Genomic DNA, 18,416 nt, shown 5'->3' with positions numbered 1-18,416 from the left:
TGTTTCTTACTTAACCCATTAAGGACTTAATACACAATCCAATCTCAATGGCCCATTAATATATCAATTACCAAAACCCAATCGAAAGGCCCAACTCGAGGCCCAAGTGAATCTAGTCCTTTACTCTACTAGATAAATGATATGGTGAAATTGGGCTTAATACACAATCCAATCTCAATGGCCCAAAAGTCGGTCCAAATATGTCTAAGGCCCAAATACTCTCAATTAGGGTTTTCTAAACCCCAATTAGGGTTTCCACCCAAACATGGCCCAATAGGCCCAAAACAAATCCTTAAGCCCATTAGGGTTTTGGCTAGGTCCATTAGGGTTTTTCTTGTGGGGCACCACCCACTACCACCTCGGGTAGTGGTGGTCAATGACGGCTCACGGCGGCGGCCACCACCTTATGGTGGTGGTTATCATTATTTTTATTATTAACCAAAGCTAATTACAATTACAATGTTTAATCCAAACATAAACACACATACACACACTAACTAACACACACACACACACACAACCACACCATGGTGGTCGGCGGCGGTGCTTGGCGGCAGCCACCACCTCACGGTGGTGGTGGTGGCTTTTCTGTGAACTCCGGTTACCCAAAACACAAATACAACTACTAGAACTACAACCACACACACACACACCTAGACATAATAAGACATGCACACAGCCACCTTCCACGGTGGCTGGTGGCAGCGGAGGATGGCAGCAGCTCACGGTGGGACAACAACAACCCACGAACACAACATCATCTTCGACTGAGCCATCCACGAGGAACCAACAGTGCTAAACCTTCCCTGAAACGCGTAGCGACGGCGATAACGAGCGACGGGTAAGCAGCAGCCACGACGAACACACTACCCTCCGTCGACAGCGAGACGACGACGACCTCACAGTGGTTTTACGGCTCCTACGCGGCGGCTGGTGCTCTGAGGACGAGCGAACACACTGATGGCAGCCAGAAGTTGAAGAAACGGAGGTGGAGGCAGTTCATTTGGTGAAACAGTCGCACGGCGGCGGTTGCGGGCTCTAATGGCCGGAGTTGGCAAAATAACGGCGGCAGTTGAAGTGGGTTCTCATTGCGGCGGCTGGAGGAGCTCCCTCACGGTTTGGTTACATCTCCGGCAACCACGACACGGTGGCGTTCACTTGGCGGCCTCAATCTGGCCGGACACGAACTAGGTGAGTGGTGATAGCGGCCGGCGGCTAGGAGGGATAGAATGAAGGTGGCGGCCGAACAATAGTGTTAGGGTTAGGGTTCCCGATATACATATATACCTGGTGCCATTAAACTCATTACCATATTGACAGGATCATCCCCTCCTTCATTAAAACTTTTCAACTTTAATCAATTATTTACTCTCTTGCCCCTGGTTCCGTAATTTCTTTTCATAATAGATCCCGCTATTACCAATAAGCCCCATAAGCCTTCAAATCTTTTCAATTTAAACCCATTTATTACCAAACGGACCCTGGCTTCTTAAATCCTTTTTAAATTAAGTCCAGAACTTGCACTTTAACCCCCGACTTTTCAAATTCTTCACAAATTAGTCCGGGACTTACATTTATTAATTTGTTTAATAAACGGGGCGTTACAACTATCCCCCACTTAAATTAGATTTCGTCCTCGAAATCATTTCTTACCATTCCTTATACACCCAACCACTATAGTGAGATGGTCACCATCCTGGGTACACCCTAGCCTTCTCAGGGTAGCCATGACCAATCTTGAAAAGCCTTAAATTCCACTAGTGAACGGATTCCTCACAACAGTCTACATCTACTCTTTCTGATATCTGCTGCCTTGAGATGGTCTGATCCCCTGACAGACCACTCATACTAAATCATTATCGATGAAACTGGCCTGCTTATCTCTCAACTGACCCCTCAACATCCTGCTAGCTCGAAATTCCCACTACAAAACAGGTTCACAAACCTAATTATCCCTGTAGATCACTTATACTTGGCCAATGCTCAACTATTTCCGCTGTGAGTGACTTGTCACTTCCCAATAAACCAGCTATCCTGTATGTACTTGCACTTAGGGCACAATTACTAACATTGTCTAAACGCTGAAACTGCCCGAACACTGAACTGCCTGAAGCAGTATGCTGCCACATGGCTGCTCTCCAAAATCTAACGAGACCTCCCTGGTCTCAGTTCGTTCACCAATTATCTGAAATACCGGGTTCCAGCCCGGTTGCGGAGCCAAAGGGCCCCCTACTTAGTCGACTCGCACGACTTCCGAACAAATCCTTCTCTCGAACTAGTTGCCACTAGTTATCATGTCCATGAGGATCTAACAACCTCCTGATCCAACCGATGGGGTCCGTACGTCAAATCCTGATATTACCAAACCACGGCTAAACACGATTGCTACATGACCAATGGTAGCCTTATATCACAACGACCTTAATTGGTCCATTGCTTCCTTGATCCCATGACTGCAGTGACGCTTCTACAGTCTTATCACTAGATCAACCAAATCTAAACCATCTGGGTAATTCCGAAATCCAATCCGTGGATTTCCATATCCTTACTGCTGCCCCCGAACTGGTGGGTACTTCTGTTCCTTCCGCGTCCTAACAACGCGCTCATGCTATCAACCAACCAAGTGAATGCTACAGCTACACCCACAGTCTCACAACACTCTAGCACTATCTGACTGCTAGTGAATGCTACGGCTACACCCGCACGCTTACAACACTTTCTCACACTATCTGGCTGCTAGTGAATGCTACAGCTACACCCGCAGACTTACAACACTCTGACACTATCTCATTCGCTGATTACTAATCCGAACACATCCGACGTCGAGCATACATCCTTAGTCCTAATCTAGCATGCAGTTCTCATAAAGCTGATACTCATATCATAACATGAACTTGTATGGGTAATTTGGGAGTACTTACTTGAGCTCGGCAGATTGCATGCACCACACCCTTTTCTCTTTTCAAAATTCTTTTCGCTTTTTCTAAAACTCTTTTCTTTATACTTTTTCTAAAATTGTTTTCTTTTCTCAAAATCCTTTTGTAAACATGGTTTTTCTCTTGAAAACTTTATACCACTTCCTTAGTTTGAGTTCAGACACACCCGCAAGTGTGCCTGAATCCCTCAAACCAAGGCTCTGATACCAACTTGTAACATCCCAAAAATACAGTCTAAAAATTTCGTTTTAATTTAATAATAAAAACCATATATAACTTCTTCTCTTAAAAATCATAAGTCATGTATCAAGTCTCATGTCAAAATATATCAGAGTATAAACATCCCAGGCTGAACAAATGGTGTGTGCACTGCAATCTTCCCGAGCTCCTCTTTTGAAAACTGTGTACCTGAAACCAAAACTGAAAACTGTAAGCACGAAGCTTAGTGAGCTCCCTCAAACTACCACATACCATACAATAACATATAAATCACATACTGGGCCTTGCCCACTGCATCGGACCGAAGTCCAGAACTGACTAAGGCCTTGCCCTCTGCATCGGACCGAAGTCCGAAACTGACTAGGACCTTGCCTACTACATCGGACCGAGTCCGGAACTAACTAGGGCCTCGCCCTCGGCATCGGACCGAAGTCCGGAACTAACTAGGGCCTCGCCCTCGGCATCGGACCGAAGTCCGGAACTAACTAGGGCCTCGCCCTCTGCATCGGACCGAAGTCCGGAACTAACTAGGGCCTTGCCCACTGCATCGGACCGAAGTCCGGAACTAACTGGACATAGCATAACATAATCATAACATATAACAATAACACATATACTGCATACTGCATCGGACCGCAGTCCGGAACACATAACACATAGACGTGCATGAATCACAAAGACATCAAGCATACTGAACTACTTCTCGGGACCACCCCGACATCGGACCGAAGTCCGGAAACATATAGACTGCATCGGGCTAACCCCGGTATACTACCAATATATAAACGGGTCGACATTGGTGCCTTAGACCCGTTCCTACTGGAGGAAAACTCACCTCACACTGCTGAAGTCCTGCTGACAAAACCATAGCTGTTGGATGACAGATTCCCGATCTGTCAATATCAAAATAACACTCAATTAATAATTGGGTTCCACTACATAACTATAAATACATACTTTGGATAATTACTACATTACCCCTAGCTTGGCTTACCCAAGCCCAAGGCCCAATCCATAGGCCCAAAGTCAACTAGGGATCAAAGCCCAACATATGGCCCAACTTTCCAAATTGGGCCCAAACCTCTACATAGACTTTCCTTAAGGCCCAATTGTTCAGTCCAGTCCAACATGTCTCATTCTAAGGGCCCAATATCATACAGCCATCTAGGCCCAAACTATGGCCCATCTATGGCCTAATTTTCCAAATTGGGCCCAATCCTTCATATGGGCCTTACCCTAAAGCCCAACTAATTACTCTAGTCCATTTGATTATTCTTGGATGGCCCATTAATAAATCAATTACCAAAACCCAATCGAAAGGCCCAACTCAAGGCCCAAGTAAAACTAGGGTTTCACATAAAATGACGATTAGGGTTAAGTGTTTCTTACTTAACCCATTAAGGACTTAATCCATTAAGTCATTTACTCTAGTAGATAGATGATATGGTGAAATTGGGCTTAATACACAATCCAATCTCAATGGCCCAAAAGTCGGTCCAAATAAGTCTAAGGCCCAAATACTCTCAATTAGGGTTTTCTAAACCCTAATTAGGGTTTCCACCCAAACATGGCCCAATAGGCCCAAAACAAATCGTTAAGCTCATTAAAGTTTTGGCCAGGTCCATTAGGGTTTTGCTTGTGGGGCACCACCCACTACCACCTCGGGTAGTGGTGGTCAATGGCGGCTCACGGCGGCGGCCACCACCTTACGGTGGTGGTTATCATTATTTTTATTATTAACCAAAGCTAATTACAATTACAATGTTTAATCCAAACATACACACACATACACACACACTAACTAACACACACACACACAACCACACCATGGTGGCCGGCGGCGGTGCTTTGCAGCAGCCACCACCTCACGGTGGTGGTGGTGGCTTTTCTGTGAACTCCGGTTACCCAAAACACAAATACAACTACTAGAACTACAACCACACACACACACCTACACATAATAAGACATGCACACAACCACCTTCCACGGTGGCAGGTGGCGGCGGAGGATGGCAGCAGCTCACGGTGGGAAAACAACAACCCACGAACACAACATCATCTTCGATTGAGCCATCCACGAGGAACCAACAACGCTAAACCTTCCCTGAAACATGGAGCGACGGCGATAACGAGTGACAGGTAAGCAGCAGCCACGACGAACACACTACCCTCCGTCGTCAGCGAGACGACGACGACCTTAGAGTGGTTTTACGGCTCCTATGCGGCGGCTGGTGGTCTGAGGACGAGCGAACACACTGATGGCGGCCAGAAGTTGAAGAAACAGAGGTGGAGGCACTTCATTTGGTGAAACAGTCGCACGGCGGCGGTTGCGGGCTCTAATGGCCGGAGTTGGCAAAATAACGGCGGCAGTTGAAGTGGGTTCTCATTGCGGCGGCTGGAGGAGCTCCCTCACGGTTTGGTTACGTCTCCGGCAACCACGACACGGTGGCGTTCACTTGGCGGCCTCAATCTGGTCGGACACAAACTAGGTGAGTGGTGATAGCGGCCGGCAGCTAGGAGGGATAAAATGAAGTTGGCGGCCGAACAATAGTGTTAGGGTTAGGGTTCCTGAAATACATATATACCCGGTGCCATTAAACTTATTTCCATATTGACAGGATCAGTCCCTCCTTCATTAAAACGTTTCTACTTTAATCAATTATTTACTCTCTTGCCCTTGGTTCCGTAATTTCTTTTCATAATAGATCCCCCTATTACCAATAAGCCCCATAAGCCTTCAAATCTTTTCAATTTAAACCCATTTATTACCAAACGGACCCTGGCTTCTGAAATCCTTTTTAAATTAAGTCCAGAACTTGCACTTTAACCCCCGACTTTTCAAATTCTTCACAAATTAGTCCGGGACTTACATTTATTAATTTATTTAATAAACGGGGCGTTACAGTTAGTGTGTCGGTTAACCACACACGCTCCACCAACGACTTGGTAAGGTACAAAGTGTAATTTCATGGGTTAGCACCAAATTCACATTTTCCTAAAGTAACTAAGATTGGAAATTTAATAAAGTTTAGTTACTTTATATTTATCATTATACTTTTAATGAAAGGAGAATTAATGTCCTGTCCTACCCGTTCGGCTAACGACCCTCCACCAGTCAAGGAAGCGGTGGGTGAGAGTGGACACCCATTAAACTTCCATTTTATAGGCAGTAACCTTATACCCCCCCTTATAGACCGACTTCGTGAATGAGGCCTACTAACGGTAAGATTGACTTTTACTCTTATACATATATATATATATATATATATATAAAAATATTAAACCTATAATATTATAATAGTATAAGGGTTGAACTTTAAACTATTTAAAATTATAGGGTTTGGAACTAAAGTATACATGGGGGGGGGGGGCGTAACTTTACAAATTCCAAAACTTGAGGGCAAGTTTTGAACAATTCAAAAAACTTTTGGAATCTATAACATATGAGTTTAATATGGATTTTAATGGCAAGACTCTTGAAAATCCATAACTTGAGGACAAGTTATGGATGTCATAAAACAATTTATGGAAAAAACTCTTCAAAAACATAACTCATGACTTTTAAAGACTCATTAACAAGAAAGACTTTGGGTTTTCCATAACTTGAGGACAAGTTATGGAATCCATTAAAGGCCATTTAGATAATCTAATAAACAAACAAACATGTCAAGAAAAACTATTATCTATATTAAACTCATATGAACAAGGCAATTCAAATCAAACAATTTTCATTTAATTAGCCTAACCATTAAACTAATACAAAACATGAATCTTTTGACAATTATCTTTTGAATTGGATTAGAATTATCATTACCACATCAAAAACAAGTTTATAAGTTCAAAAACAGCTTAGGGTAATGATTCTAGTCCAATTCCAGCCGTAAAAGTCGAAAATCTGCACTCAGGGCCTCCTACTCGCCGAGTGTATGAACCTACTCGACGAGTAGGATGATTTTACTCTTGGACTCGGCGAGTCCCCCAGTGGACTCGGCGAGTCCACAGTCCAGAAAGCCAGAAATTCGATTTTTACAGCATTGCATCAAGTATAATTGAAAACCAAACCTAGTCTCTGCTACCACTGTTGGGTTTTGTATACTACAACATCCTATGGTGCACATATAACCCTAAATACCTTGGATCTATGTTTTCACTAATTATACATGCAAATGGTTTCCAAGGCATTAAACCTATAACTAGCATACATTTGACATAAACCATATAAGATACTAGTTAGGGTAACATACCTTTTATGTAGCTTGAAGTCTTGATGTATTTGGCCTTAATAGCTTAGCCCCAATAGTGTGGAAGCCTCAAGTGAAGTCACAACACATCATGGACAAAGGTAGACATTTGAGAGAGAATCTTCATACACCAAAAACCATCCATTTGAGAGAGAATCTTCATACACCAAAAACCATCCATATGAACTCCAAAAACATCATGGACAAATGTAGGATTCCAAGGGTCATGGGTATAGCCCAAATCCATACCCATGGGTGTTATGATCCATGGTTCATGTGGCCCAACTCTTTATGTATCCATATATAAACTTGGTCCAACATGGATCATAAGCCCAACACATATAAATATAACTAATTACCATAATTAGTCCCCATAGATTTAATTAGTCTCCTTTGATCACAAAATTAATTCCAAATTAATTCTTGATCAATACTAATTAAAACATATGATTTCATATTAATATATTATAACTTATAATATATTAATATATAATATATGACCTTCTCTCAAAAGTCCATCCTAACAAATTGTCCTGATGATATGCAACCCAAATGGACCATGCTACTCTCGGGCCGAGTACATACCAATAATAGTTATGGGCTTAGACATCTAATCCAACAAGAACTTAATGGAGAAGTACCATCAAAGTGCGCGTCAAGAAAGTTATGAGATAGTCAGGTCGCTCATAACCAGCAAGATGAAGGATGGATTCTGTCATGAGCCACCTGTAATGCATGCAGAGATATGTGGATCGTTTGCTCAAGCTGAATGTGAACTTTGATGAGGAGATGGCTATTGACATAGTCTTGCACTCATTGCCTCCTTGCTATGATCAGTTCAAGATGACTTATCATCTGAGCAAAGAAGAAGTTACATTGAGTAAACTTCAAGGCTTGCAAAGAACCGCTGAAAGTGGATTGAAAGGAAAAGGTGTTGAATCCACTCCTGCTACTGCTCCAGCCTGGCTCTTGGACAAGGAAATGGGAAAAAGAGGAAAGCTCCCTCTAATCAAAATTGGAAGGGAAAGTATCACGATGGGTCTTCCAGTAGTGGACCTAAAGGAAAAAGCAATTCTGCCCCCCGCCTCAAATCCAAAGGATGCAGCGTGCTTCTACTGCCAAGACAAGGGGCATTAGAAGAGAAGCTGCCCCAAGTACCTGCAGGACATTAAGGATGGCAAGATCAAGCCTACCACGACAGCTATTTACACTATTTTGTCTAAAAATTCATCGCATTCTAATTGTTGGGTCCTTGATACAGGATGTGGTTTTCACATTTGCTCTGACTTGCAGGGACTAAGAGAAAGTAGGAATATGGAGCTTAGTAAGATGAACCTGATAATGGGCTATAGGAGATCGTCACTTGTTACCAAGATCGGCGTTTATTCTTTCAAGCTTAGTAGTGGATTATGTTTAGACTTGAATAATTGTTTCTACTCGTCAGAAATGACGATGAATATTATTATTTTTCATGGTTTGTACATACAAGGCTTTAGATATACTTTTAATAATGAGAATGGATCTATTAATGCTTATTATAATGGTGTATTTTATTTTGAAGCATTGCCTTGTGATGGTGTATATGAAACTATGATGGTTGTAGACAATTTAGGTAATAGTGTGTTGCACATTGATTCGTCTAATGGTTTAGACAAAGCATGCTTGTGGCATTGTCGTCTTCGACATGTCAACAAGAAGCGCATTGCCCAACTCCAAAAGGATGGTGTGTTGGAATCATTTAACTTAAGGTCGGATGATACATGTGTTGGATTTGGTGTCTAAGCCCATAACTATAACTGGGATGTACTTGACCCGATTATAGCATGGTCCTTTTGGGTTGCCTTCATCAGTTCAATTTGATAGGATCGACTTTTGAGAATAAGGTTATTTATGATTTATTAATATATTATAAGTATAATATATTAATTGAGAAATCATATTATTATTTAATTAGTATTGATCAAGAATTAATTTGGAATTAATTTTGTGATCAAAAGAGACTAATTAAATATATGGGGATTGATTATGTAAATCAATGATTTTTATAGTGTGGGCCAATGATCCATGGTTATTTAGGATGGGCTAAACCAATGTGATAGTCCATGGAGGTTTTAACCCATGGATCCTAAGTAATATGAAAGGTCATTAGGGTTTGCAAAGATGTAACCCTAGCACTATAAAAGGAATCCCTCATGACCAAAATCGGTTACACCATCATTCTTAGAGTTTGATATTGATTTTGTGCAAGTAACTTATTCTCTCAAACCTCCTCTTGCATTTGGTGTTTGTAACACATTAGAGGCATCACACTTGAGGTGCTCAAGCTTTCAAAGGCCAAGAACTACACCCTACATCAAGAGGTATTCATCTAAACTAGTTTTTATGTTGTATAGCTTCAATTGTATGCTAGTTAGGATGTATGCTTTGGAAAATGAAAAATGCATGTATAATTAGAGAAAACATAGATCCAAAGCATTTAGGGTTGTATGTGCACCATAGAAATGTTATAGTGCTTAAAACCCAACAGTCGTATCAGAGCCTAGGGTTGTTTTCTGTTATACTTGATGCTTGTTAATTTTCAAAGGTGAAAAAAAATCGATTTTCTGGCCTCTGACTGATGAACTCGCCGAGTCCACTGGCTGACTCGACGAGTCCACTCAGTAACAAAGGCAACTCGATGAGTCAGTTCATGCACTCGTCGAGTCCATGACTCTGGTTGCAGAATTTCGAGTTTTCTTGGCCTATATTGGATTGGAATCACTACTACAAACTGTTTTACATTATTAAATTTGTTTTTTATGATATGGTAGTGATTATGCTCATCCAATCACAAGATAATTGTCAAAGTTTTAAGATAATTGTTGTTTTGTTATGATAAACAAAGTTGCTTGCAAATTGTAGACTTGGTATTATCTGGTTTACGAGTTTAGCTAGATCAATCTTGAATTATATGATAATTTTAGTTGTTGAAAATTGATCTAAATGAATTTTAATGACCTCCATAACTTGTCCTCAAGTTATGGAAAATGAAAAGTCTCATCCATTAGAATAACATTAAAGTCATAAATTATGAATTCCAAGAGTCATCAAAAGATAGTTGTCAAAATTCTTATGGTAGTTGTTAGTTTATATGTTAAGCCAATTACTTGTATCATTTGATTTGAAACTATTTTGCCTTATGAGTTAGTTTAGATCATGATTAAAAAAATTATATGATAATTTTCCTTGTTAGCATTGATCTAAATGTTCTTTAATGAGTTCCATAATTTGTCCTTAAGTTATGGAACATGAAAACTCTTATCATAAATGTTTTAATGAACTCCATAACTTGTCCTCAAGTAATGGAAAATCAAGAGTCTTTTCATAAAACCAACATTAAACTCATAAGTTATAGAAATGAAGAGCTTTAAAAAGTTTCAAAACTTGCCCTCAAGTTTTGGAATTTGTAAAGTCTCACTAATGAAACTTTAATTCCAAACCCTAGAGTTTTAAAAGTTAAAATTCAACCCTTATACTTTATAATATTATAAGTTTAATATATATATATATATATATATATATATATATATATATATATATATATATATATATATAATACAAGTTAGACTTTCCGTTAGTAGGCTTCATTCACGAAGCCGGTCTATAAGGGGGTATAAGGTTACTGCCTATAAAATGGCAGTTTAGTGGGTGTCCACTCTCACCCACCGCTTCCTTGACTGGTGGAGGGTCGTTAGCCGAATAAGTAGGATAGGACATTAATTATCATTATTAGTATAATGATAATTATAAAGTAACTAAACTTTTACTAAATTCCTAATCTTAGTTACTTTAGGAAAAATGTGAAAATGGTGCTATTCCATGAAATTACACTTTGCACCTTGTTAAGTTGTTAGTGGAGCGTGTGTGGTTAACTGGCACACTAATCTGGGACCGACAATGTGTGGCAAAAGGTAGCTTGATGTTAATCATAGATCTATGGAGCGTTTGTGGTTAACCGGCACATTGATTAGGTGATTTGTAACATTGAGTGTACCAAGCTAATTTGCATGGTTATTCAGACCTTGTTTGTAATCCTTGGCATCCCAGTCACAAACTTGAAGGGTACAATCGAGATTTAAACATGCCGTTGACAAGTTCAATGAATGTCAAAGGAACTTGGAATTTCAATCCAATTAAAACTTAATAATCCATTTCGTTTTTCATGGTGGAAATTGGTAAATCGTCATTTACCTACATTCAAATATTTTAAAATTGGATTACGGCATCCCTCTTCGCAATTGTAAAATGTTGTGTTGGGTCCTAGCATTAATATTTCGTTTTGGGTGTTATATTAAGGACTTAAATCAACTAACTTGAATTTCTCCCTTTATAGATGTCTAGGTCAGTCAACTATGGTCTTCCCGAATCTGTTGGAAAAGACTTTCCACATGAAGATGATATTCCACAGTATCATATTTCACTTCCCCCACCTCCTCTAATTATTCTCCCTGGCCCACATGTTCGAAGACTTGAAAAGTTCAAGGTCACTCCGGCCCTATTGGCGAGCAAACATGAAGATGGAAGATCTGTGTGTGCACATGTCTTGGAGATGAAGTCACACATTGACAGGCTGGGAATGTTAGGAGTTGATGTCTCAAGGGAGTTGGCTGTTGACTTGGTTCTTCAGTCACTTTCTGAGTCGTATAGTCAGTTTGTTGAAGCTTACTATATGACAGACCGCGACGTGACCTTTATTGATCTTACCTATTTGCTTATTGCTGCTGAGCCTGCAATGATTTGGCGCACTGGTAAAGCAAATTTGATTAGAAGATCTACTTCCCAAACTTCCATGGACATTGACAATGGAAACATTGGGAGTCCAGAAAATATTTCTCTATCCAAGGGAAAGGCAAAGGGTAAGTCTGAGATTTTCCCGTGTACCATTCCCAAAGAGTCCATATGTTTCTATTGCCAATAGAAGGGGCATTGGTTGCAAAGCTACCGTATCTACCTAAAGGATCATAAGAATGGTAAGGTCAAAAAGTTTGACTCTGCTTCAGGTAAGTCCACTATCTAACTCTATTAAGTTCCTATCTGTAGATTGTTAATACATGATGTGATAAGATTACATTTTGATGTTTTGTAGGATCAAAGGAAGCTTAAGGAAAGGCATGCAGAGTCTGATCGTGAAGAGATGGATTTCGATCGCATGGTTCGATGATCGGATTTTTTGAGTTGCTGTTTAAGGGTTATGATAGATTGCTGAGAAATTTGTAATAACATAGTTTTCATTTGTAATTGCATTGTAAAGAAAAATTTCTCCGCAATTATATAAATAAAGAAATTTTTTATCTTATTTTATATATTCTTGCAATGGCATGTGTGAAAATTGATGTTTGTATTTTTAGCAATATGGATTTGATTCTTTTGTTTGTGGTAGTGTCTAAATTTACCAAATAAGGAAAGATTCTCATCACCCAAGTTTCAATTGAACAGAAACTTGGGATCATGCAACTTGTGTTGTATGATGAATGAGAACCTTCATCTTTGGGAAATTAGGACTAATTTCTTGTTCACATACATAGGTGAGTTAAGTGAAGGACTAGGGGATCAGGTACACTTGGTTGTGCGCTGGTCAGGTCCACCACAAAGAACGATAAGACTATTCGTTATGGCTTACTAAAGTTAGTAAATATGGTTATGCTTACAAGATTAAGTATAATTTTGAGTCATTGAAAAGTCTCAATGTATAGCAGAATGAATAAGAAGAATCAAAGTCAGCAGAAAGATAAAAGTTTCTCCAATCTGAAAAGATGGGTGAGTACTTGAGTATCGTGATTTATGATCATCTTAATGATTATGAAAACCATATCACAATTTGATCCTCTAAGGATGCCTTAGTGCATTTGTTTGGCTAAGAAGAGGAATCAGGAATTGTTGAAATGGCTAAATCAATTAAGATGAATCATACTTCGTTCCAAAATCAAATCTTATAGTCATACCCCAAGGTTGTATATTGAGTGACATATCAGCAAATGTAGAGTAAAATGTTTTCTACTCTTGTACATTTGAAATTGCTAAGTTTTAATGTTTTGGATAAAACAAAGATCAACTAAGACCGATTGTCAAAAGTGTTTGTCTTGATAAGAAATCGCACTAACTCTTCAATATTTGTTTGTCAAGTAATGTTTCTTGACAGAGAGAAACTTATATGTCAGTGGGATTCTTAAAGATCTTGAAAAGTTTTAAGAACTAATCAAGATTCAACCTATTGTTGATCACTAGCACACGACTTGAAGTTTGTAACCTATCGTGTTGACATATTCTTATTTTTGTGTCCATTCCAGCTGGTTGACTATGCATGTGAGTTCTATGAGTTCTCAATTGTTTGCATTACCATCTGGAAGCAATGGTAGGCCCTTGTGCTGCCAGGTGGCAAGGAATTAAGATTGAACAAGTTCAGTCCATATGAGTTTGGATTTGTCACTAACCTTGTCTTGTGATTATGGTTTTGACAAATTCACATGGATAGGAACATATACACCATAAAATCTAAGTGTCATAAGGTTCCTCTCCAATTCATGAGGATGATTGTGAGGAAACGCTTTCACAAAGTAGATTTTAAAGAGTTAGAAATTGTGATATTTGCATTCTCAAATTCGATTATGATTACGGCATCCCTCTTCATAGTTCGAATTGTGAGAAATGGCAAAGGTCTAAACATTTGAGACTTATTGCTGTAAGTTCTAAAATTATTTAGACACACATATGAGCTTTCTAATAAAAGGTGTGTGAGTTTAGATAACGGCTTATCGAAGCATCCCGTGTCAGATATCTGAACTTTGGTAAGAAAGTCAATAAAGTATTGATTTCTAGAAGTGTAGCTGATTTCTGGATTTATATCACAGCTAGTGGGAGCATAAATGTTATGCAAGTAACAAAATAATTGTTAAGCTAGTGGGAGCATAATTATTATTGAAGGGTCCAGTAAATGGTTTGGTCTAGGCTTTCATTGTATTTTGTTCGGCATGAGTTTATAATACTGTTTATGACTTGTATATGTGTTTTTGGTCATTATGTGTGTTTACGACCGTAAACTGTGTTTACGGCCGTAAACACGTTTACGACCGTAAACCCTGTTTACGGTCGTAAACCTCATTTACGGTCCTGTCTAGTATAAATAGTGGAGGTGTAGGTCATTGTGTGGTTGTTGATGCCATTGCGTTTACAGAAGTGTTCCATCGAGTTGTACCTGACGTTTTTCTGAATATAAACGTGTGCAAGCTCGATTTATTTTCATCTTATTCTTCTTTTGTGATTGTTTGTTGCTTGATCATTGGTAAAGATCCTTTTCAGGACCTTACAATTGGTATCAGAGCAAAAACCGGTGTCAAAGCTTCATTCAATCAATTTTTGGGCTGTTTAAACTGATATTCTTATTGTTCGAACTGATATTCTTATTGTTCGAACCTGGTTTTAGTGGTTAAAGGAACTGAATCAACTGCAAAAACGTGTTTTTGAAGGCTTTCTTGGAGTTTACTGCCAACCATAAACCCTGTTTACGGTTGTAAACTCAAGATCTTGAAGAACCGTAATCTGTGAATCTTCAAAAACCGTAAACCAAGCTTCATTAACCGTAAACACATAAACCGTAAACGTACAAACCGTAAACTCATCAACCGTAAACACAGTTTACGGTCGTAAACTGCTCAACCATAAACATATTTTACCGTCGTAAACGGCTCAACCGTAAACTAAGTTTACGGTCGTAAACCTTCAACCGTAAACTCAGTTTACGGTCGTAATCATCATCAACCGTAAACACCTTTGTGACTTTAATTTGCTTCAATTTCAAATGGAATCTCAAAGTCAAAATTATTTTCACGAACTTGATACTGTCATGGGCACTACTACGTGCATTCCAAGATTGATGTCTGCAGATGGCTTCCCTGAGTGGAAGTATAGAATTGAAAAGTACATCAAAATGAAGGACTTTAAAGTCTGGAGAAGCATACTTAGAGGACCTGTCAGAATCACTGTTACAGTTGGAGGACAGGTGATTGACAAGGCTGTTGAAAACTACACAGATGAGGAGTTTGAAAAAGTGGAAGAACAGGAAAGGGCTTTAGCCACTCTAACCATGGCATTATCTCCTGATATTGCTCAAGGTTTCCGAGAGTACACATCAGCTAAAGATTTGTGGGAAGCCCTAATTGAGGTATATGAGGGCAATGAAGATATGAAGGAGAGTCGCCAGGACATGTTGAGACAAAAGTTCAATATGTTCAACTACATTCCAGGAGAGACTCTTGAAGCTCAGCTGCAGCGGTTCACAACTCTCACCACTGACATGAATATATCTGGGATTTTCTTGACCAAGTCAGAGATTAACAAGAAGCTTCTAAATGCTCTTCCTAGATCATGGGATATGAATGTTCCTGTGATTAAGAAGACTAAGGATTTAAATCACCTCACTCTTGCTGAAATCATGGCGATCATCAAAGATTGTGATATTGATGACAAACAGAGAGAGATCATCCATGTGAACTCGTACTCTACTGCGAATCTTGGAATCTCATCCAACAATGCTCTCTCCTCAATCATGACTTCCTCATGCCATGTGTTTGCTGCTCAACAACCTCAGATTCAAACCTTTGCTGCTGCATCATCCAGTCCACAAAGTCAACCATTTGTCACTCCATAAGCTGTTCCCCATCCAAATGTACCAGTTGTAGCCTCATCCTCAAACACAAAGGACACTGATGAAAATCTGGCTCTAGCCACTGGGCTTGTTAACTGCTACAATGCTTTTGTGGCTGGAGAGCTTCCACCTTAGCTGTCATTTGCTGACCTGGATCAGATTCATCCAGAAGACGTGGAGGAGATGGATATCACATGGCAGATTGCTATGGCTGTCTTTAGGGCCAAGCAGTTTGCTAAGAAGACAGGGAAGAGCAACTGGGGCATGAATGCTGACAAGAAGGTGGGATTCAACAAAGGCATGCTGTGCTGTTTCAACTGCCATGAGCCGGGTCATTTTGCTCGTGAGTGTCCAAAGCCAGATCGTAGGACGAACAACAACAGGACGATGGTTGCAGTGGGAAACAATCGTGCAGGTGCTGCAGTTAATGGTGAAACTGCTATGGTCGCTCAATCTTTTGACTGGGAGGACCAGATTCAGGCTTTGAATATGTCAGGGCCAGAAAATGCTCACCTAGCTAAGATTGATGATGCTTCCTTGAAGAATGATGCAGCTGATCCCGAAGCAGAGATGATGGAGCTGCAGCTTGCTCTAATGGTGTCTACTTCTTCCGAGCCCAAGAAAAGCGAGGTAAATCTACCGTCTTGTTCTCATGCATGTAATGAATATGTTAAAATCCTTCATGATGAAATCTAATTATTACGTAGAGAAGTAGAGGACCTTAGATATGAGGGCTACCAACTTAGGAAAGGACAAAAGCCCCTTAAGGCCCAGTTAGAAACTAAAATAAAAGATTTTAGAAGAATTCAGGCAGAATACAGTGAGAAATGTGAACTGTATGATTATGTTAAAAGACAAAATGATGAGTTAATTATCGAGCTTGATACATTGAAAAGACAATTTGAAACTGTAAATTTTGATTTTAGAAAATTTGATGGATCAAGCGAGGTAGTTGCCAACACGATCGATCACTGCATGCAGTTTAAACGAAACCAACAAAAGGGTCTAGGATATGATAGTGTGCCTCCTCCTTATAATCATACATATCAGTATCAACCTTTATCCAAAGATGAGATTGCCAATGAATCTTTTATGGTTTATGGCAAGCCATATGGTTTCGTTTTAGGAGGATTTATAAATGTTGAAAGTACTAACGCTTCTACTTCCTCTGCAGATCAACCCTTAGATCAGGCGAAGCATGGAGTTGGAGTTTCTGTTTCTGTTTCTGTTCCTAATTCTGATATTTCTGTTTCTGTTTGTGATTCTGATGTTAAGACTGATAATGTTTTGTGTGATGTTTCTACTTCTGATTCTGTTGAATTTAATTTCTTTGATATGTTTGATGAACTGTTTGGTAATTCTGATGCTTGTGATTCCCATGAAAAACCATCAATTCCACAAGTCACATCATCTGAGACACCCTCACTTATCTCACAACCTATTTCTCATGCATGTTCTTCTGAGAAGAGTAAGAGTGTCTGTCAAGAAAATAAATCTGAGAAATGTAGTACAAGTTCAAATAATAAACAGATTTGTTTTAATTGTGGTGTTGGTGGTCCTATAGCTAGGAGTTGTCAAAATAGGATCTTTGTAAACTATATGTCACCAACAGGAGAGAACGAATCTCGAGGAAGGTTTTTAATTAGAAAATCCTCAAGAGCTCGTTCTCGAAATGATGATTGGGAAGATGATCGAAGCAGAAAAAGGGCTATTTTTCAAAAGAATAAAAAGGTTTTTAATAACAAATCTCCAAATAGTTTGCCAAAACCGAACAAGGCTCCGCCAAGATCGGTTTCGTCAAAAAGGCAATTCGGGATCTTCAACCACTTCTGGTAGAACATCCAGAGGCTCAGTGCAAACTCATAAGAAACCTATTTCAAAACCACCTGAGACTGTTTTAAAACCTAAATATCATTGGATGCCCAAATCAATTTCCAATCCATCATTACCATCCTCTGAAGTGATTAGGAACGAGGATCCTAATTTGAAATCTTTAAAAGATAAATCAGAGAAAGCGAAAAGGAAACCCAGGACAGTGATGACCTGGGTTCCCAAATCTAAATGATTCTGCTCATTTTGCAGGGATAGTTGCGGAGGAATGTCGTTCGTCCTTGGTACGTCGACAGCAGCTGCTCCCGGCATATGACTGGAGACATCTCCCAATTGAGCGACATTCAATCTTTTAATGGGGGTTATGTTTCCTTTGCGGGCGGAGATGGTGGCAAGATCACTCAAAGAGGAACTGTTACAAATGGAGTGCTAAGCTTTGAGAATGTCAACTTCGCTCCCGAGTTAAAGCACAGCTTGTTGAGTGTTTCCCAAATTTGTGACAAAGGCTAT

This window comes from Lactuca virosa, chromosome 4 (genome assembly GCF_052849685.1).
Source record: "Lactuca virosa cultivar CGN04683 chromosome 4, Lactuca_virosa_CGN04683_v6, whole genome shotgun sequence".
NCBI classification, from domain to species: domain Eukaryota; kingdom Viridiplantae; phylum Streptophyta; class Magnoliopsida; order Asterales; family Asteraceae; genus Lactuca; species Lactuca virosa.
Note: the sequence above shows the minus strand (reverse complement) of the source record.